This window comes from Clarias gariepinus, chromosome 20 (genome assembly GCF_024256425.1).
Source record: "Clarias gariepinus isolate MV-2021 ecotype Netherlands chromosome 20, CGAR_prim_01v2, whole genome shotgun sequence".
NCBI classification, from domain to species: domain Eukaryota; kingdom Metazoa; phylum Chordata; class Actinopteri; order Siluriformes; family Clariidae; genus Clarias; species Clarias gariepinus.
Genome location: NC_071119.1, coordinates 20,517,479 through 20,532,937, shown reverse-complemented (window position 1 = coordinate 20,532,937; position 15,459 = coordinate 20,517,479). Strand labels below are relative to the sequence as shown.

General features: G+C 40.3%; 1 protein-coding gene and 1 non-coding gene across 11 annotated transcripts in view; both read right to left on the bottom strand.

The window, feature by feature from the left end:
• Positions 1-15,459, bottom strand: part of LOC128508646 (receptor-type tyrosine-protein phosphatase delta) — a 387,353-nt gene that overhangs the window by 213,399 nt on the left and 158,495 nt on the right. For all 10 annotated transcript variants that reach the window (XM_053480054.1, XM_053480055.1, XM_053480056.1 and 7 more), the window contains exon 7: positions 12,161-12,209. The gene's annotated coding sequence lies outside the window, so the exon portion shown is untranslated. The remainder of the gene's footprint in view (positions 1-12,160; positions 12,210-15,459) is intronic.
• LOC128508892 (U6 spliceosomal RNA) lies at positions 13,438-13,544 on the bottom strand. Its single transcript, XR_008355966.1, has one exon. It is a non-coding gene; the product is annotated as a U6 spliceosomal RNA (small nuclear RNA).

Sequence of the window (15,459 nt, the reverse complement as noted above, 5' to 3'; positions counted from 1 at the left end):
GTGACATCAATTAATCAAGTGAATTCTGGCTAAAAGGAGAAATAAAATAAAAATCACTTTCAATCCACACGTGCAAAGTCGCAGTAAATCTCTTTCCCTGACCACAACACCAAAGCCATCTATTTCCCATCCCTCCTGGTGATATTTCCAGTTAATATTTCATCTTAGCCATTTTTTTTTATTTTCTCCTCGCCATCAAGAAATGCCACGAGCCATGATAAGGATTCCTGAACGTTTGCTCGTCTTTAACCGAATACGATCGTATTTCTCAGAGCGCTTACCTACCTAGAGAAAAAAAAAAAAGCTATTATCTCCAGTCCAGGATTAATTACTTTCTAATAATAATTAACTTTTTTTTTGTTGCTGAGAGTCTTTTGATAATCCATCATTCGCTTGCTGGTGTTTACCGGCATTGCGGAGATGCTGATAAACCGCATTAGCAGGTTATGAAGACACTCAATAATCCTAAACGACAGCCTGCAATAATAAAACACCGCTTGGGTTCGGGTCTTATAAATAATACTGTAGGAGGGGCGTTCGAGTCAAGCCGGGACTCGTGATGGCATTTTTCATGCATGAAGGCGTAAAACTGATTGACGGTCATGAGAGTTTTATCTGCAGTAAAACATTTAAACGTTGCAAACATTTTAAAAAGGCCTGTACGTCTGTGAATCACGACGCAAGCCGAGGAGGCTCGGAACCCACTGCTCAGCACCCACTGCTGAATAACTTGTCGCCAACTTGCGTAAGAAAAGCATCTGACTGTAAGAACTATACGCACAATCATTCACCAACACCACTTGCACATTACAGGAGTTATTGTCACATCCCCCATACAGTCCAAGCCATTTCCAGATGTTTGGGTCATTAAGGGAGTTCCTGGGAGGCCGGTGTTTCAGATGTGAAACAGGCAGTCTAATCATGGCTCCGGTTTACTGAGAACATCAAGTTCCAAATGTACCTACTGTATAAATGCCTAAGTATTCTGACATTCTGTCATTCCTCCAGAGTCTGTGTTTGATTCCCACCATGGTTTGAGTACATGGAGTTTGCATGTTCACCCCCTTGCTTGGTGGGTTTCCTTCAAGTACTCCGGTTTCCACCCATAGTCCAAAGACATGCAGATTAGGCTAATTGGCGTTCCCAAATTGTCCGTATGATGTGTAAGTGTGTGAGGGATTGGCACCCCATCCAAGGTGTGCCCCGCCTCATGCCCTAAGTCTCCGGGGCCTATAGGCTCCAGTGCCCCCAACCGGGACCCTGTACACAGGATAAAGTGGTATAGATGATGTATTTTAAATTATTTGCGCCCTATCAGCCTAAGCTTTGAGAGTCCTGATCACTCTCCTAGAACAGCCTCCTTTATCATATTTTATTCTGCATTACATAAAACAAACACGATTCATCAAGGTGGAAGTCCGGCGTACAGTATGACTGAAGCTTCAAGAGAATCCTGAACGTCTCTTGAAAATCGTTACTCAATCATGGGGTGGTACAGTATTTATCCTCAGAGGAACACATTCACCTCCTCTATAATAACACGCACGAGTGACCTAATTATGCCCTCCTGTACTTGTTTCCACAAAAAACATTATAAATAAAAATCCATTTCCCGTTCATGTTCTTGATCGAGTATTATATATGTAAAACATGTTGATGTTCATCATGATCACGGAGCACTGCAAGGATAATTGCATTACCGACCTAAAGAATTTCCTTCTCTGATCGATAAACCGCGTAGGCGCCCGCGATGTCCGACCGTATCTAACATCAAATGCAAATCAGCCTGTAGTGTTAGCATAAAGCGGGTATTATCACTCACTAGGAGACTAGGAGACGAGATTAGAGGAGAGGACTGCTGCTGCGATAGCTCATCATGTCCAGCTTAATAGGCAGGTCAATTTAATTTGACTTGTCTGATATTAAAGACCTGCTGTTGATAAAAAAAACGGGGATACTTCATTAGCTAGTGCTGTGGGCTAAGCTGATGAGCAGATGGAGCTGGGGAGGAGTGCGTGTGTATGGTGTGTGTGTGTGTGGTGGGGGGGGGGATCAAACAATTCATCAACCATCTGAGGGCAAGGTGTTTAGCGCTGTAATGAGATACAGAACGATATTAATGTATATACACAATACGGCGTAGCCTTGCTAACAATGTATACCATATTCCGACGGCTGGACGATTCTCATCCGTCATATCGGCCATCAGAATACGTGACCATCAATCACTGGCGCAGCTTTTGTTTTCTCGAAACGCCTACTATCCTGGTTCCATTACGTGCTTTCCAAATGGAAAGACTTACAACGTCATTAAATCTCCAGATCTCAATCGGTCACTAGGGCGAGATCTTCTATCGAACGCCGAACAGACATTAACAGGATGGCTGTGTTGACCTGGCCTCCACTTGATCTCTGGAAGAGGGTCAAGAGCAGTTAAAGACATTAGAGCCTAATAAATCTGTGTAATTTGCTGCAGTGCTCAGAGACAACAGCCACAGCTGCAGCAGCAGAACATACTTAAAAGACTGAGGTCTTTTATTAAGCGTAGATTCAGTTCATCTAATTCACTCACTCACTCATCGTCTACACCGCGTTATCCTGTATACAGGGTCGCAGGGGGGCCTGAAGCCTATCCCAGGAGACACATATACACTTACACACACACTGCGGGTAATTTGGGAATGCCAATTAACCTAATCTACATGTCTTTGGGCTGTGGGAGGAAACCTGAGTTCGCGGAGGAAACCCACCAAGCACAGGACAAACATCCATACAGACCCCGAAGTGGGAATCGAACCCAGACCCTGGGGGTGCAAGACGCAGAGCTAACCACTAAGCCACCAAGCTGTCCAGTTTATGTAACGGTAAATATGTTGCGGGTGGAGCTTCTTATCAGCCAGTTACATTTCTTTTAGAGCTCTAAATGAAATCTTATACAACATAAATAAATACAAAAATAATATTTAGTGCCTAAATAAATAGAAAAAAAACCTGTAACAGTTAGTTTGCTTAATTTTTACCCCAAATGAATTAGCTACTAGTTGTATTTTTTTTTTTTTATATTGGTGAACACTTTCCAGAATCCCAGGAACCTTTTGAGGATGGGTGTTGTAGCTCCAGGAACCTTTTGAGGTCAGGTGTTGTAGCTTCAGGAACCTTTTGAGGTTGGGTGTTGTAGCTCCAGGAACTTTTTGAGGTGGGGTGTTGTAGCTCCAAGAACCTTTTGAGGTTGGGTGTTGTAGCTCCAGGAACTTTTTGAGGTTGGGTGTTGTAGCTCCAGGAACTTTTTGAGGTGGGGTGTTGTAGCTCCAGGAATCTTTTGAGGTTGGGTGTTGTAGCTCCAAGAACTATTTGAGGTGGGGTGTTGTAGCTTCAGAAACCTTTTGAGGTTGGGTGTTGTAGCTCCAGGAACTTTTTGAGGTGGGGTGTTGTAGCTCCAAGAACCTTTTGAGGTTGGGTGTTGTAGCTCCAGGAATCTTTTGAGGTTGGGTGTTGTAGCTCCAAGAACCTTTTGAGGTTGCGTGTTGTAGCTTTAAGAACCTTTTGAGCTTGGGTGTTGTAGCTCCAGGAACCTTTTGAGCTAGGTTTGTAGCTCTGGAAACCTTTTGAGCTTGGGCGCTGTAGTTCCAAGAACCTTTTGAGGGTTGGTGTTGTAGCTCCAGAAACTTTTTGAGGTGGGGTGTTGTAGCTCCAAGAACCTTTTGAACTTGGGTGTTGTAGCTCCATGAACCTTTTGAACTTGGGTGTTGTAGCTCTAAAAACCTTTTGAGCCTGGGTGTTGTAGCTCCAAGAACCATTTGAGCTTGGGTGTTGTAGTTCTAAGAACCTTTTGAGGTTGGGTGTTGTAGCTCTAGGAACCTTTTCAGCTTGGGTATTGTAGCTCCAAAAACCTTTTGAACTTGGGTGTTGTAGCTCCATGAACCTTTTGAACTTGGGTGTTGTAGCTTCAAGAACCTTTTGAGCTTAGGTGTTGTAGCTCCAGGAACCTTTTAAACATGTGTACTTTTAGGAACCTTTTGAGCTTGTGTGATAAAAGCTATATGTTGTAGTTGCAAAACCTTTTAAGCTTTTGCAATATAGCTCCAGGAACCTTTTGAGTTTGGATGTTGTAGTTTGTAGTTCCAGGAAACTTTTGAGCTTGTGTGTTGCAGTTCCAAGAAACTAATAAGCTTTTGTGATGGATCTCCAAAAACCTTTTAAGCCTGTGTGATGTAGCTCAAGGAGCGTTTTAAGCTTTGTGTCATAGTTCTAGGAACCTTTTGGGCTTTTGTACTGTGCTTCCAGGACCCATTTAAACTTGCACATTGTAGCTTCACGATCTATAAACAAAACCAGATGAAAAAGTACGAGCATGTTTAGATGAGCAGATGACATGTGATGAGGTGTGAAATGGGTTGTGTCCTTGAGTAACAGCGTAGATGAAAAACATCATGAAATCCTTCTTAACTGTGAGGTGTTAATTACTTTCTTTTTGATTTTGCTTATGCCACATTATTTGTTGTCCTCCGTTTCATAAACAGGAATATACCGAACTCAAATCGTGTGACGTGCTCACCTTACTTGTGTGTCCGCGGTGGATTTCTGTTGAACTATCGACACAAGCATTTTATCAATACGCACACACACACAGGCAGGAGGGCAATCAGGGCTGCACTGACTGCATGGGTCATCGATTAGTCTCGTGCTTGGACAGACTCTGCAGGATTTAGATGTTTAATACTGACCTATTCCCCACTGTACATGCAAATACTTAATTAAGCGATCAGGGAGTAAAGATTGTAGCCTTGACACTGAGCCAACACACACACACACATACACACACTTCTCCATCCTACTGTATTATGAGATACTGTATATGTCACTAATACATGTGACTCAAATTACACTGCAGCAGTTACCATTTTTATTATTATTATTATTATTTATTTATTTGTTTTTGTTTAAGGATTCGCTCTAATGATCGAACAAAAATGTTCAGCTCTATGCAAGGGACGTGATTTCTTTTTCTCATGCACGCTAACTGGGAACGCTCGTGCAGACAGCTTAGACTTTCCTTTTACACGTCGATGCATAATTTATTTATTTATTTATTTATTTATTTATTTTTCGCCCTCCCATGCACTGTAAGAGATTCTTGAGAGTTCCCGAGCTGCGTCCAATGAAGCAGTCATCCTCATAGCTGACCTGTTTTCATCTTGAGAACATCAAGAGGGCACAAAAAAAGATTAAAATGTCCCTCTTCTGTTCTGCGTCGACTTTAATCCTTGATTCGCTGGCGCATACGGAGCGCTACGTCACAAGAGGGTGCACTTGCAGCACGCTAGATGAGTATTTGTTCTTCTATTTATGACATTTTTTAAAATTATAATATTAATTAAAAATTTATCTTTACATTGAACTAGCTTTTCAGCTTCTCAGCATACGTCTGACTTTTTAACCAGTGCCAGGTTTCTGACTATCGATTACCCGAGATTAAACTCAAGGCCTCACCTAAGCTCGGTTGTAATGCAACGTCTATTTCTCTGCTGTATTTATTTACACAGTTTCGAGCTCAAAATTGCATCATATTGTGGTGGATAAACAGCATTTCGACTTTAAGGTTAGGCGCTCTGGGATCCATCCTGACACATCGATTTCAAGCCAGACAAAACTATTACGCAGGGGGCGAGCAGTGTGTATCACGGTCACAACCTGCTCCGAAAATACCAGCCCAAGCTCACAGACCTTTGCTTCTTTCGCCACCCTAATCGCTTTTGTTCAAACTCTGGGATACCTGCGCTAGCTACCAGGGGTGTTCAAGTCAAACCGGGATTTGTGATGAGATTTAGTGGTGAATGAAGGCATAAAAAGCTAACTTTGCTTTGTTATCACCACATTCGCTGCATAATCCTGATCTTACTTCAAGCCATTTAAACAAGTTTGCAGCCAAAGCATGGTATTGGCGCTAAAAAGTGATTCCTCTAAGTGAATTTTCAGATAGGATCACCATTATTCCTAATACTTAATGCTAATTATTATCTCCAGATCCATGCTTCTTCATTTTTTTTTTTTTATATTTCTTTCAAATTAAAAATTGGGTTATCACAATTTCATGCCCTTTTATGTCTGTAGTGTCCGTAACCTTTTTGAACTCAAATCTTTCAATGATCTTAATTATCATTAAGATTGACCTTGTGCAATTTAGGTTTCACATAAAAAGACATAAACCTGAAAAAGTCTATCATTCTAAAATGCAAAATTGTTAAGATATCGCAATGCGAATTTGACATGGTTACGGACACTACAGATTGCTTTTTTTTCTATTTAAAGCCTTTACCAAAAAAAAAATCAACAATATAAGCAACAATTTTAACAGGTACCTAGAATCAAGAGAAATCTTAGAATCAAGAGAAAAATTTTTGGAGAGAAATGATCAGATTGTTTCTAATGAGCGAGCTGAGAATGACGGTGGTGAGGAAAAACTCCCTGAGATGGCAGTAGGAAGAAACCTTAAGGGAAACCAGGCTCAACTGGGGACCCATCCTCATTTAGGTGATAACGAATAGGACAGAAGGCTTACACCAATTTCAGTATCAATAATTATAAAGAAATACGAATAATTTGCTTTTTCAATGATTATTGTTTAAAGCAACACTATATACCTATATAACACTGAAAAATGCCCATTTTTGGAGTACAAATAAAATCACCTCTCCAACATTGATCTATCATCCCAGTGATCCAGACCTAAAGTGCTATATAAATAAAATTGAATTGAATTGAATTGAATGTAATTAAAATTGCAGAATGTTTTTAGGGAAGCGAGACCAGTCATTTCCATGTTGCATAAACTTTAAAAGTAGTTTTTAAGGCACGCACATTTTCTGTATTATACTGTATGTATACTGCGTTTTGGTCATTGAACCATTAAAGGAGTTCCTGGGAGGCCAGCGTTTCAGACATGAACCTCTAGCTTGACAAATCTTTCGCCTTTGATGGTATCCAAGCACTAGTGAAACGTTGGACAAGTGCAATAATGTAGCATGGGATTAGATAAATAAATAAATAAATAAATAAATAAATAAATAAATGTGTACTCTCATAATATGTTTAGTTATTCTGTTCTATCAAAAGTCCTGGTTTGAATGGAACACCCCTTGTATAATCTTAATAATAATAACAGCTAACGTGATAAGGAACGTCAGTGCGAGTCTGATAATGAACTAAAGAGCAGCGTGCCGCGGCGCGCCGGGACGACACGTCCAAACCCGTTTGTGTCAGAGGGCTGCTGAGGGAGGGATGAGAGGAAATCCTATTAGGAGGAGTTGCGGCACAAAAATAATTATCACTGATGATTCCGCTCTCGCAGGAGTAATTACAGCTGTGGGATAAATGAGAACGTGGGCGAGGCTGACCTGAAAAGATCAAGCGAGTGAGAGGAAAAGAAGAAAAAAAAAGTTGGCAATGCGGCGATCTTGTGACCTAACGTACTGTGTATGGGGAAATATTAGGGTTGTGTTTGGGTCTGCTCATTAGCATGCTTATTTGCATAGCAGGCCACACCCAACAAACTTGAAACATCTCCGTCATGCATGAGATTCAGTGATGAACATTACTGTGTATTGTTTTAATCCTGGTGTCGCGCGCTCTCCCTCTCTTTTTCTCTCTCTGCTTGTAAAGGAACGCTGATTGCACTAAATGGCTCTGATTACATTTTAAATGTAAAACTAATTGCTGATTTCCTTTTTTTTTTTTTAAGCCTGACAACTTCTACAACTTAAACATCTTCCTGTACAGAGGTACCGCTAGGACACGTGTCTGCCTAGATTAAAAAAAAGATAGCTCAGTATCTCATCTATATACAGTAAATAAAAGATACAAAAGTTTTTGTTTGTATATCGGTCAGAACTTGCTCTTTTAATTATATCTTTGCGTTTCATGCATTGAATTACCAGAAACCAGTTCTGTCTGTATGTCTGTATGTCTGTCCAGCAAGATTTTGTCACGGCATCACGCAAAACTGGCCGGACAGAATCTAATGAAACTTTCGCAGTACTTAGATTTCTACATGAAGGTTAACCTCCACCAAGAGTGAAATCAAAATGTTAAGTAAAAGCGATGAACAGTTATGGGTTGGATTTAAAAATCTACTTTAAAATAAGCTACTTGCACAATGTAAACATACACCTGCAAAGCAAAACTGAATATCTGTACTGAATATTTTAATATTTTTTCACTTTTTACAAGTGAATTTTAACGCGCTGTCATTTTAATATATATATATATATATATATATATATAAGAAAGGGGATAAAAAAAAAACTTGCAAAATGGTGGGCTGAACGATCGCCAAAGTTAGCGCGGAGATAAAAGATGCTAAAGGACTTCGTGGGACGTTGCGCGGGGGTGTCGTCTCTCCGTGTCGAGTGATGGATCATCCTGCAAGAGTCATTTTGCAGAGTGACAGAAGAGCAGACAGAGGGGGGGAACACGGCGAAGACGCCGAGAGATAGATTCAGGAGGGCGAGAAGGCAGCTGCGGCGGAAAGCGACTCCGCTGAGCTCACTGACAATGAAATCAATTAGGATTTTTTTTTTCCTTTCGAAAGTTTTAAAAGCGTTTAATCTAGCATCCACATCCAGTGACGTACTGTAGCTTACCACTATTAGCATCCATAATGCATGTATACATGAGCAGAGAGAGAGAGAGAGAGAGAGAGAGAGAGAGAGAGAGTATTTCTGCTCTCAGCTGTTGGATGCCGGAGTAAATTGAAGTGTGTAAATCGTTGCATTACAGAGCCTTGGTGTGTTAAACTGGCAGTAGCTGGGGGTGGATTAGCAAGGCCAGCGCTAACATCTTTCTGCCGAAAGAGCCTCTTTCTGACACTAATGGCTGCCAGTCTCGTCTTAAGCCCGTGTCAAACGCTCAAACCCTGCCAGACTGCCTTCCCTCACTCAGCGGTGCCTGTGCCTCCGCATAAAAACGGAAAAGCACTCAAAATTTGGAGAAAATGTCTGCGCACCACAGTTTCGGCAGGAGGTCACAAAACCTTTTCGTTTGAAAAAGTTCCAGGAGGAAAATTTGACATAGCTATATATATATATATATATATATATATATATATATATATATAAATCTCGACAGAAGCGTGGCATGACCTGAGTGTAGGGTTTTAGATTTTATAACACATCGGAAATCCTTTAGTCTTTTATCCTGCAGGCCTAAAAAAAAAAAAGGATCTCATTGGATGACATTTTAATTGCAAATGAACTGCGGAATCATCTCGCCAGGCGCTGAAGGACAAGCAGATGTCGAAGTTGTCTGAAATAAGGGAGCTGGTTCGACAGCTGTCCTTGTTCTGCCTTTCGAGTGGGACAGATTTAATCGGGACTCGGGAGCAAACGTGCAAAGATCAGCACGTAGCCGTAAACCAAATTTAAAGACTTAAAAGATGGCGGGTCGGCATTGTGTGTGTGTGACTCTTCAAACACGTCTACACTTACTTCCTTTAAATCCTCCAAACTGTAAGAGTCGGTCCTCACTTCGTAAAAGCTTTCTATAAAAAAAAATATTTCCAAAAAATTGACGATTAAAGAGTTTGAAAAGAAAAAGTAGGAATGAGAAAGTGAGAGAGAGAAAAAAACAGGTCAGTGATCATTCTGAAAAGTAGTCTTATTTCTATATCCACAGGGTCTCTCTCTCTTTCTCCCTCTCTCCCTCTCTAAAAGCACATTAACTAATCCATATAAATGACCCTTTTCACCATGAGCCCTGTGCATCCGGGGCTGACAGTATTCAGCGCACTGTAGGCCAATTTCGCATTGAATTTGCAGCGGGATTTGGAGCATGCACGAGGAGTTGTAATCCTGAAAAAAAAAAAAAAAAAAAACGCCTTCCCCATCCGCCCAAAACGAGCTCGCTAAAAAGGAGCCACATTAATAGCCATCTTTCATAATCATGTAGCTGGGATGTAAACGCAGAGTGAGCCTGATGGTGCCGTTGTGTCAAAGTGTGTGAGTGTGTGTGAGAAAAATGGATTGGATAAGAGAGGGTCATCTGTGAACAGAACGTGGGCGGATGATATTTAGATGCCGACAGACTGGTCAGGGACAGAGACAGAGACACAGAGAGAGTGGGAGAGACAGGAAGGAGAGATAAGAGGAGAAAGGTGGTATGTAGTGGTGGTGATGGAGGGAACCTTATGAAATCCGCAATTATTGACATTCACCTATTATTATCCTGGAAAAAAGTGTGCGTGTTTTAAAAAAAAGTGTCAGTGTTTGTGCAAACTCTTTTCAGCATCTTTAGAACATTCCTAATGGAACCCTGAAGATGGTAGAAATCCCAGAGCTCTGTGTACTGTCAGTAACAATAACACAATAATTACAATATTACACACCAATACAATACGTATCGTAATACTACATATTACATAATAATAATAATAATACATACATACATATATTAGATTACTGTATTAATTGTGCAATACTTACTAGTGCTCTTGGGGTACATTTAGTGTGCAATAAGGTATTTTATTTTTATTTTATGTTATATTTTTCCCCATATTAATTACTTTTTTCTTTCTACTGGATAACAACTGTGAGCAACTGTAACCAAGAACAAGCAATTTCTCTCTAGGATTAATAACTTTTTTAAATATCTGAATATATTCAGTAATATGAGTTACAGAACACATTACAACGTTTTTTGGAGAATTTTTGTCTGGTCCGTTTGTCTGTTTGTTTGTGCACGCATCATGTCAAAACTACTGAACGAATTTTAATGCGGTTTTCACAGGTGTACAGTATTTGGCCGAACTTACGGTAACATATAGGCTTTGTTTAATCGCAATCGGCCCACGGGAAGACATGCTACTTAAAAAAAATAAATCAACCTTGAAAAAAAATAAATTAGTTCATCTCAAAATTCAACAGATGGTGCTGTACAATTTTAATATACGTGTGCAATTGAAATCTACTTAATAAACGCAATCTTACGCCTTCATTCTGTGCACTTCACAAGAGCACGTCAAATTCCAAAATTCCAAAATTGTATGTTTTTTAAAAACGCGCATATGAGTGGGCAATTACATTTCAGGCGACAAAGACGCGGGCACATCTAGTGTTTAAATAGGGATTCCGGGGGCTAGTGCATAAGAAGGAATCCGCAGCTTCACTGCGCTTCCAGTGCGGGTTTATAGCAAAAAATTCACGTTTTTCTAGTCTCTTTAAAGCGCTTTAAAACAAGGTTGAAGTTTAAAACTTTTTGTCGAAGGATCTGGAAGAAAAGGTATTTATTAACTGATGTTAAACAATTCGAGCAATTTCACACACTGCCTCCTTTTGGCCAAAGTGCTAAACAAACCTGTTCGCCTTAATACCTTACTCCATATGACGAATCACATAATATTTTGAAATTCTAAAAACAATCCTTTGCCAGGTTTATAACCCCCCCCCCCAAAAAAAACAAAACAAAAAAATACATATATATAGTTGCAAGCAACGATGAGCGGGCCCAAGCACCCTGCGCCATCGCCACCCAGGCAAACCAAAAAAACAATGGGAACAGTTGGGCACATGGATTTATAGGGGACATACCAATACCATTATAGTGCAAAACAAACCTGTGCACTTTAATACCTTACTTAATATGACGGGTCACATACACATCCCAATGAGTACAGTAAAATATTTCAAAATGCTAAAACAGAAAATGCTATAACGGGCCAGTGCCAGGTTTATAAAAAAAACAATAATAAAAAGACAACAACGACAACAATAATAATCATAATAATACTACTAATAAAATATATATATTGTGTGTGTGTGTGTGTGTGTACCAGTGTCCGAAATGAATTCCGTGCCAACTAAGCAAACCATGACAGGTTTTATGTACTTTTTACAGACGTCTCTGGTTTAAACAAATTACCGTAGTGATCTGACGCAAACCCCGAGCTAATCCCCAGAAAAGCAAAGCCAAAACATGTACAACACAAATCAGATCTAAATACTATTAGCTCTAGAGGGGAAAAACAAATAAATACATAAAAAAAAAACTCCTGACATTTCAACCAGGACACGACCGTACAAATAATCCACACAAACACGACGTGTTTGAGCCAAAGCCATCGTAAAGCAGAAAAATGAACTACAGTGAGGATAAAGATCTCGGTTTTTACCTTGAGGTTGCAGTCGTGAAGGTCAATGGAACATTTTCTGCCCTGAGACCTGAAACAGATTAAGGATTAGCGAAACAGATTGTTAATTTAAAAAAGAGAAATGTAGATTTAAAATAATGAAAGGAGGGAAAAAAAGGGAAATAGAAAAAAAGGGAAAAGGTTAGTTGTAGGATAAAGTCACATTATGCTCTATATTCCTGGATAGTTACTGGTTCCAGCTTTTAAAATTAGGTCCAGGTTGGAATGAGAAAAACACCACCTTTTTTTCCCACCAGATCAGAAATTTCCGATTACCTTTTAGTATCTCACATCTACTTAATGAGCCATAACAGCCCCCATGTGAACAGATAACCATTTTTCAACCAAAAAAAAAAAAAAAAACATTGCATCAAACCCTTATAAATTAGATGTCGGTAAATGGGGGCCAGATTAGATCAATAGATCTGTTTTGGCTTTAATTTTAGATTTCTTTTAACATTACCCTCAAATTTACCTGAAACCTAAAGTGAACCTATTATGCAAAATTAATGTTTTCGTTATTTAAAAAAAACTTTTTTTTTGCCCCCTTTTGACCGAGACTTAAACAAGCCAATTAGATTTCCCGCCTCTTGTGACCTCATATAAGAAGAGCCCCTCCCTGGCTTGTTGCTCAGCTCAGCTTTTCTCTGAGGGGCGTGGCTCAGCAGTAGCTCCTTTACATAGACACAGAAACAGTATATTTGTAGGAAGGGGGGAAATAAAGGGAGTTTAAGGTATGAAGAAATGCATTATGTGAAGGATATTTCAGCCGGAGCAATAACACAGTTTGCTTGAGCTCTGAGAATTGTGAAAGGTTAAAGAAATATGGGATCTTTAAGTGTGAGAGGAAGTACCCAAGTGCTGAAAAATTCTCCCACCATGTATTTATATTAAGTTGCATTAAATTAAATAATGTAGATTAAATTATTATCACCTGCACCTGTTTCTTACTGGTTTGTGACTTACATTAGATTTTTTAAATGCTTGAATGATTCATAGGTCATTGTATGGATTAACAAACAATCATTCATTTATTACTTCATCTTTTATACCACTTTATTCTGTATACATTTAGGCATTTGGCAGACGATCTTATCCAGAGCGACTTACATTTTTTATCTCATTATACATCGGAGCAATTGAGGGTTAAGGGTCTTGCTCAAGGGCCCAACAGTGGCAACTTGGTGGTTGTGGGGTTTGAACCTGGGATCTTCCGAACCGTAGTCCAATGCCTTATCCACTGAGCTACCCCTGGCCCAAAAATATGGTAACGCTTCACAATTTTGCGTGTCATCCTTGCGCAGGGGCCATGCTAATCTTCTCTGTATCGTTCCAATTTTAGTATATGCGGGGCCGTAGCATCCCCTGTATACAAGGTCAGAGGGGGCCGAGGGGGCATGAGATGAGTACATCTTGGACAGGACAGGGTCCCAATTTATTGCGGGGCAATTTGGGTAATCTGCATGTCCTAGGACTATGGAAGCATAGGGAGAACATGCAAACTCCATGCACACAGACCCAAGGCGGGACTCAAGACTTTTGCACAGTACTGTGTAATTTGTGAATTATGAACAATACATTAAGCAAATTGTAGTTTCAATATCTGTGCAATAAAACGCTATAAAAGTGTTGCATTTTAAAGCCCTTCATCACTCAACATTTAGAAGTAAAACTAATTCATGCAGTAATGTAGATATCTTTAGTTTGTGAAAAAAAAGACTTTTTTCTATAAACGTCTTCTCACCTTACACATGAAAAGGTTTACTGGGTTTTTCCTACAATGGTGCACCAATTAAAAAAAAAAGTGCAGTCTCGGATTAGGCTGGGCACTACATCATCATCCCTGCTTTAATATTACTCTCACGCTCCGCAGCGTGAACATGCAACTTGCACTAAAAGTATGCAAAGGAGACAGTCTGAGACACCTTGGGCTACAACACATCAGCAAATCTTTTTTTCCCCCTTCAAAGTGCTCATTAGGCTTGCAGCCCTACAGCGCTATTTTGACCCGTGTGAAGAAAAGAAAAACGGTCGGAGGTGTCTCATTCGCTCGATCTAAATGCAGCCCGAAGCGAAAGAAGGCATAGCGGGATACCCGCCAGATGTGTGGTCGTATCTGAGTCTGTCTCTGCAGGTGAGATGGTCAGTATTCAGATCGTTGACAACACAGCTACAAATCCGCGAAGGCTGAGCTGAGAAAAATGCATGCGTGTGAGTGCATGTCTAAGGAAGGAAAGATGACAGGAAGAAAAAAAGAAGAAAGAAAAAAATAATTTGTTTTCTGTCAACATGTATAAGACAGCAGAAAGGAAAAAGAGAAAGGGCAGGGGGCAAAAAGAGGAAAACAAGCCAAAAAAAGAAAAAAAAAAAAGAAATCATCTGTGCGCGCAAATGCTGAAGCTCTCAATGGGGGATAAAAGTTTTAAAAAAATAGAAACAATGAGAGTCCATCATTTAGCAAAATCTTGGAACGACACTGTACACAGTTTAGATTGATGTAGGCCTTTGATTTTGCACCAGCAGTGAACACAAAAACAGTACAGAAGTTTTAGTTTCAGATGAGTCATGGTTCGATCAAATGTTTCAAATTATCCTCTATTGTGAAAATATACTGCCTGGGCAAGAAACAAAAAAAACCTGCCACCATTTCACCACTTTATCCTGTGTACAGGGTTGTTGGGGGAACCTGGAACGTATCCGAGGAGACTTCGGGACATAAAGTAGCAAGGTACACTTTGGACGAAGTGCCAATCCATCGTAGGGCACACGTATACACACACACCAACACGCTCATTCACACACTATGGGTGATTTGGAAATGCCAATTAGCCTGATCTGCATGTCTTTGGACTGTGGGAGGAAGGTGGAGTACCTGGAGGAAACCCACCAGGCACAGGGAGAACATGCAAACTTTATGTATCAAACCTGGCCGGGAATCGAACCCGGACCCTGGAGGTGCAAGGCGACGTTGCTAACCGCTAAGCCACTGTGCCGCCGCCACCACCATTTCAAATTATTGAGCTGTGTCAAGCAAAGACAGCAACTAAGGAGATTTGGTGTAACTGGAAGTGGGTTAAGAGCCCTTCAACACGTTATGGAAGGATAGTGCTGATCTGTCAACTTTATAGAAGAATATTCAAGACCACATGTTCAAGGTCATGTGGTCTAATGAGTCCAGATTGAGCCTATTCCAGATGGACAGACGAGTCAGGGTAAGAAGGAAAGCGCATGAAGCGATCATGCATAGTGGCCACGGTACAAGCCTCTGGAGGCAGTTTTAT